This window comes from Gnatocerus cornutus, chromosome 8 (genome assembly GCF_029298725.1).
Source record: "Gnatocerus cornutus isolate USDA-ARS CGAHR chromosome 8, icGnaCorn1.1, whole genome shotgun sequence".
Taxonomy (NCBI): domain Eukaryota; kingdom Metazoa; phylum Arthropoda; class Insecta; order Coleoptera; family Tenebrionidae; genus Gnatocerus; species Gnatocerus cornutus.
Window position 1 is genome coordinate 218,790 of NC_142240.1, and position 6,515 is coordinate 225,304.

Here is a 6,515-nt window from a genome sequence, read left to right on the forward strand (position 1 = left end):
GCCCAAGGAAGACACACCGCAGGACTCGCCAAGAAGATCAACACCCACCTGGAGGAAATCGAAAAATGGACAGAAAAATGGAAGATCAAAGTCAACGGGAAGAAGAGCAACGGAATCATCTTCACGAAGAGACCAAAGAAGCACAAACCAATAAGAAGCATCAAGTTCAGAGAAGAAGACATCCCATGGAAGACGGAAGTCAAGTACCTTGGAATCACCATGGACCAAAAACTTGACTTCCAGAAGCACATCAACGAAGCGGAAACCAAGGCGAAGAAGATCAACCAGGAACTCTACCCACTCCTCAACCGGAGGAGTAAGGTAAGTATTGAAAACAAAATACGTATTTACACTTCTGTTATTAGGCCCACCATGACGTACGGAGCACCAACCTGGAACCAAGCAGACGAAAGAAGAAAGAAGAAACTCCAAATCGTGCAGAACAGGACCCTGAGGAACGCCATCGACGCCCCATGGTTCATGACCAACGAACAAATTCACAACGACCTGAAGATTCCACCCATTGAAGATGTCATCCAGAAGATCGCCAGGAGGCACTTCGAGAAGGCAGCAGAACATGAAAACCCAACAATTCGGAAGCAAACAGAAGAAACCACCACGAGAAGATTCAAGAGACCAAGACTCGCAATGGAAGAAGAATAGAAGAAAGAAGAAGAAGAAGAAAAGGTCCCACACTGGAAACACAAGACCACCGAAGAAGAAAGAAGAAAAACCACCGAAACAAAAGGCCACCGAAGAAAACAAGAAGAATGAAGAACACCACCGAAGAAAAGGAACCACGACTGTGGAAGAACACGAAAACTCGTGAGACCACGTAAAAGCAGCCACCGACCAAATGATGATGTGCGGCGTTATTCTCTGACGACCTGTCGTGCTGAGAACATCACTTGTGAATTCGCTCGAAGCCACAAATCTCCAAACCATCTTTCGAAATGGCCGCATCTGGTACCTGGGACCTCAACACCATGACGGTGGACACCTTGGATCGCTTGATGGAAGTGATCGCCATGCGTCGGGAATTTCTCGTCGCAATGGGTGCCCCGTCAACGTCTGAGCCCCAACCCAATTCGGCCCCCATCGACTCCGACCCGGAAATGGACGTGGAAGTCCGCGAAGAGGGTGAAGCCAAGAAGAAAGGAAAGAAGAGACAATCGAAGGAAGAACAAGAAGAAGGGTACGAAAACCCCAAAAGAACGTCGAAAAGATCGACTCCGAAAACCCCCAAACCCGTGGAGACGAAGAACATCTTCGAAAAACTCCGCAACGACGACCATCAAGACGAACCGGAAAACGAGAAGACCGAAGAAAATGAAACAAAAGAGGACGAACCGCGCCGGAATAAGGTAGGTGATAATTCTGGACAAAATACTACACCGATCATTTTAAGAGACCGAACGAAGTGGACGAGAGTTTGCGCCGCTCTCAAAAGGAAGCACATAAACTGGACGAAGGCAACGTCAACGAGGGAAGGAATCAAAATCCAGCCGGAAACGGTACAGGATTACCGGGCAATGTACCGGTTCCTGAAGGAAGAAGGCCAGGAATTCCACACTCACCAACTCAGGGAAGAAAGGCGACTGAAGGTGGTGATCAAAGGAGTCCCGCAAGAAGTCACAGAGGAAGAAATCAAAGAAGAATTGCATCAAGAAGGATATCCGGCGGAAATGGTCCGTCGGATGAAAAATCGAGAAGGGAAACCACGACAGTGTGTCATCGTGGAGATTGGTAAGGATTACAAGTCGATATATAATAAAAGGAACATTTTAGGTCTGTGCGTCACCGTCGAGGCGCTGAGGGCGCGCACGGAGGCACTGCAGTGCCACCGGTGCCAATTGTTCGGGCACGTGCAGCGGAACTGCTTTGCAGAATACCGCTGCATGAAGTGCGCCGGCAATCACAGCACACACGAGTGCACGAAGCAAAGGACAACGGCCGCGAAGTGCGCCAACTGCGGGGGAGAGCACATCTCCGCCTGGAGAAGGTGTCCCGAGCGGCCAGGAATGGAGAAGTCAAGGGAACCGAAGAAGTGGGCCGAAATCCCGAAGAAGCCGCAACCAACACTCAAGGAAATTCAGCAGGAGGAAAGGAAGAAAAAAGAAGAGGAGAAACCACACTCCTCCAAAAAATCGGAATCAAAGTCCGCCCCAAAAACGGACACAGGTAAGTTAGCTGAAGAACTGTCATCTCTATTGATTCAATTTCAGGCTAAAAATCCAACGGATGAGGAAATCCTCCAATTCCACAAAACCATCGGTCGCATCATCAGGATGACCGCGAATTAAGAAGAACACTTTGAGTGGGAGTAAGAAAAAAAGAAAAAATGAAGAAACAACTGGCGGACGGTTTGAAAATCGCCGCCTGGAACGCAGATGGGATCAAGAATAAGAAGCAAGAGCTGGAGCTCTTCCTCAAGGAGAAGGAAATAGATGTGGCCCTCTTAAATGAGACCCATCTATCAGGTAAGGACAGTTTAAAATTTCAACATTTTTATTGTTTTAGAAAAGACAGAGAAAACAGACAAGAAGGGGGTGTGGCCATTCTCATCAGGAAGAACATCCAGCACCACCCACTCAACAACACAGCCGCCAATGAAAACGTGGAACAAACCGGAATCGTGGTCTCCACGAAGAGCGGTAAACTCGCGTTGTTCGCGGTTTACTCGCCGCCAGGAGCACCAATCGACGAAGAGGAACTCGACGAAATCTTCAAAAGGAGGGAACCGACGATCGCAATGGGCGACTTCAACGCCAAACACATCGTCTGGAACAGCAAAATCACCAACACGCAAGGAAGAAAACTTTTAAGGTACGTAGAAAATCGAACACTCACCGTTATTTCCACAGATGAGCCGACAAGATACCCGCCTGGAAACTGTGGACAGCCGGACATCCTGGACATCGGAATCATCAAGGACATCAACAAAAGGTTCAAGCTGGAAGTGGAAGACGAGCTCAGTTCCGATCACAACCCGATCGTGCTGACGCTGGACGGAAGCCGAAAGCGAGAACCAAGGATCATCGAGAAGGTCAACTGGAACAAGTACGAAGAAAACTTCACCATCGAAGAAATCGACATCAACAACGGAGAAGAACTAGAAGAAGCAACGAAGAAACTTGAAGGAGCCATTCAATCAGCGATGGAAAAATCCAAAACGAGTAAGATTCAATATGAAATACCAGAGAAAGTTCGCGACGAGATCAAAGAGATCGTCAAGAAAAAAAGAAAAGCTAAAAAAGTGCTTCAGAGAACCCTCGCACCACAGGACAAGAGCGAACTCAACAGATGGAACCACGAACTCAGCCGGATTCTCAGGGAAGAAGAAAACCGGAAGTGGGAAAGAAAAATGGAAGAACTTAACGAAGAAGATCATCCACCATGGAGAATGGCAAGAGCACTGAGGAAGAAAAGAGAAGAAATCCCCCCCCTCGAAACGGAAACCGGAACGGCGTACGAAGACAGGGAGAAGGCAGAAGTTTTCGCGGAGAAGATGGAAGAACAATTCACCAACAACCCCTCACAGGACAGGAACTTCGAGATGGAAACCGACCAGAACGTCCAGCATCACCTCCAGGTACCAGAAGGGTACAGGATGGATGAAGCAACCGAAGAAGAAATCGAAAGAATCATCAAGGACCTCAACCCGAAGAAAGCTCCGGGAAAGGACGGAATCACCAACACGGCAATCCAAAAATTGCCACAGGTAGGTAAACAAGCACTACTGAAAATAACAAATGCAATTTTAGGTCTCCGGAAGTTCCCGGAAGCATGGAAGGAAGCAAGAATCATCATGATCCACAAACCAGGAAAGAAGAAGAAGGACCCCGCCAGCTACCGACCCATCAGTCTGCTCTCCAGTCTGAGCAAGGTAGCCGAACGAGTCATCCAAAGAAGAATTCTCGAAGTAATTGAAGAAAGAAAAATCATCCCGGAAGAACAACACGGATTCAGAAGAAGACACGGAACCATCCACCAAACAACAAGGATCACAGACTTCATCATCCAAGGATTCAACGTCTCAAAAGTGACAACAGGAGTCTTTTTGGACATCGAAAAGGCCTTCGACAGAGTCTGGCACCAAGGACTCGTCCGGAAACTTATCGATTTCCGGATCCCGTTGGCCTACGGTAAGTTAATCCACTCGTACCTTACTAATCGCTGTTTTCAGGTCAAAGTCAACGAAGAGGAATCCACCAAGAAGTGGAGCAAAGCAGGAGTCCCTCAGGGTTCTGTCCTAGGGCCGCTCCTGTATTTGCTCTACACCGCGGACGTTCCAACGACGGATGACACCGTCATCGCTACGTTCGCGGACGACACGGCCATCCTGGCCCAAGGAAGACACACCGCAGGACTCGCCAAGAAGATCAACACCCACCTGGAGGAAATCGAAAAATGGACAGAAAAATGGAAGATCAAAGTCAACGGGAAGAAGAGCAACGGAATCATCTTCACGAAGAGACCAAAGAAGCACAAACCAATAAGAAGCATCAAGTTCAGCGAAGAAGACATCCCATGGAAGACGGAAGTCAAGTACCTTGGAATCACCATGGACCAAAAACTTGACTTCCAGAAGCACATCAACGAAGCGGAAATCAAGGCGAAAAGGATCAACCAGGAACTCTACCCACTCCTCAACCGGAGGAGTAAGGTAAGTATTGAAAACAAAATACGTATTTACACTTCTGTTATTAGGCCCACCATGACGTACGGAGCACCAACCTGGAACCAAGCAGACGAAAGAAGAAAGAAGAAACTCCAAATCGTGCAGAACAGGACCCTGAGGAACGCCATCGACGCCCCATGGTTCATGACCAACGAACAAATCCACAACGACCTGAAGATTCCACCCATTGAAGATGTCATCCAGAAGATCGCCAGGAGGCACTTCGAGAAGGCAGCAGAACATGACAACCCAACAATTCGGAAGCAAACAGAGGAAACCACCACGAGAAGATTCAAGAGGCCAAGACTCGCAATGGAAGAAGAATAGAAGAAAGAAGAAGAAGAAGAAGAAAAGGTCCCACACTGGAAACACAAGACCCACCGAAGAAGAAAGAAGAAAAACCACCGAAACAATAGGCCACCGAAGAAAACAAGAAGAAAGAAGAAAACCACCGAAGAAAAGGATCCATGACTGTGGAAGAACACGAAGATCGTGAGACCACGAAAAAGTAACCACAGACCAAATGATGATGTGCGGCGTTTTAGATCGAGTATACTCGTCGTAACGTGCACGTCGTGTCTGTCTCGTTTTCTGTTTTTAAACGTTTTTTTAACTCGACGACTAGAAGAGAATGCCACCCAAGACCAGCGGTAAGGCGGCCAAGAAGGCCGGAAAAGCTCAAAAGAACATCTCGAAGAGCGACAAGAAAAAGAAGCGCAGGAGGAAGGAGAGTTACGCCATCTACATTTACAAGGTGTTGAAGCAGGTCCATCCCGATACCGGTATCTCCAGCAAGGCTATGTCTATCATGAACAGTTTCGTGAACGACATCTTCGAACGTATAGCTGCTGAAGCCAGTCGCCTCGCTCATTACAACAAACGTTCGACCATAACCAGCAGGGAGATCCAGACGGCGGTGCGTCTTCTTTTGCCCGGTGAATTGGCGAAGCACGCCGTTTCTGAAGGAACCAAGGCCGTCACCAAATACACCAGTTCAAAATAAATCCTCCTCGAGCAGCTTGGAAGTTGGTTGGAAAAAAAAGAAAAAAAATCGGTTCTTTTCAGAACCACAAATTCAACTCGAACGAATTAAAAATTTTCGTCTTCATACTATATAAGTTCCTGAGAGAAAATATAAATAGTGAAAAATATATTTAAAAAAAGTTTGACATCAGAAATGTTAATAAAAAAAGAAAAGAGTAGAGACAACGGCACGCGGTGTTCCCAAGCGGTCACCCATCCAAGTACTGACCGCGCCCGACGTTGCTTGACTTCGGTGATCGGACGAGAACCGGTAGTTTTCAACGTGGTATGGTCGTTGCCTGGTAAAATTTTCCAAGATGGTACGTTGACGATTTTTTGTGATTGTTCGATCGTTTGGATGTGACATTTTTCGATGGTACACATGTCAGAAAATGTACAAGATTTAAAAGAAGAAAAAAAAAAAAATTTTTTTTTGCGAGTCGTTTTTTAGTTTTTTTTTTGCGACGAAATGACGAAAAAAAAAAACTCGTATGAGGCGTTAAATTAAATTGTTCGTTTGACGATCTCAACGAGTCACTTGCGATTAACGTAATTTAAAATTTGAGAACTTACTTACTCACTTGCTTGCTTAGATGGAAATAGCACCCACTTGAAGTAAACGCCGACACGGACCGGAGATGAATAAACTCCGAACGGACGGGGTTAATTCATGAACTGACCGTAGTACGGTCGAAGGTTCGCCGCCGCCGCTACCTGCTTTCTTTCTTAGAACTGATAACAGAGTTGGTTTCTTTGTCCGTTCATTCATCGAAATTCCCACCACTCTGGCCGGGCCGGGCGGGGTGGGTGT

At 46.9% G+C, this 6,515-nt stretch overlaps 1 non-coding gene across 1 annotated transcript; it reads right to left on the bottom strand.

Annotated features, from left to right (window-relative positions):
* Positions 1–5,884: 5,884 nt before the first annotated feature.
* Positions 5,885–6,004, bottom strand: LOC148169253 (5S ribosomal RNA). Its single transcript, XR_015770684.1, has one exon. It is a non-coding gene; the product is annotated as a 5S ribosomal RNA (ribosomal RNA).
* Positions 6,005–6,515: the final 511 nt, after the last annotated feature.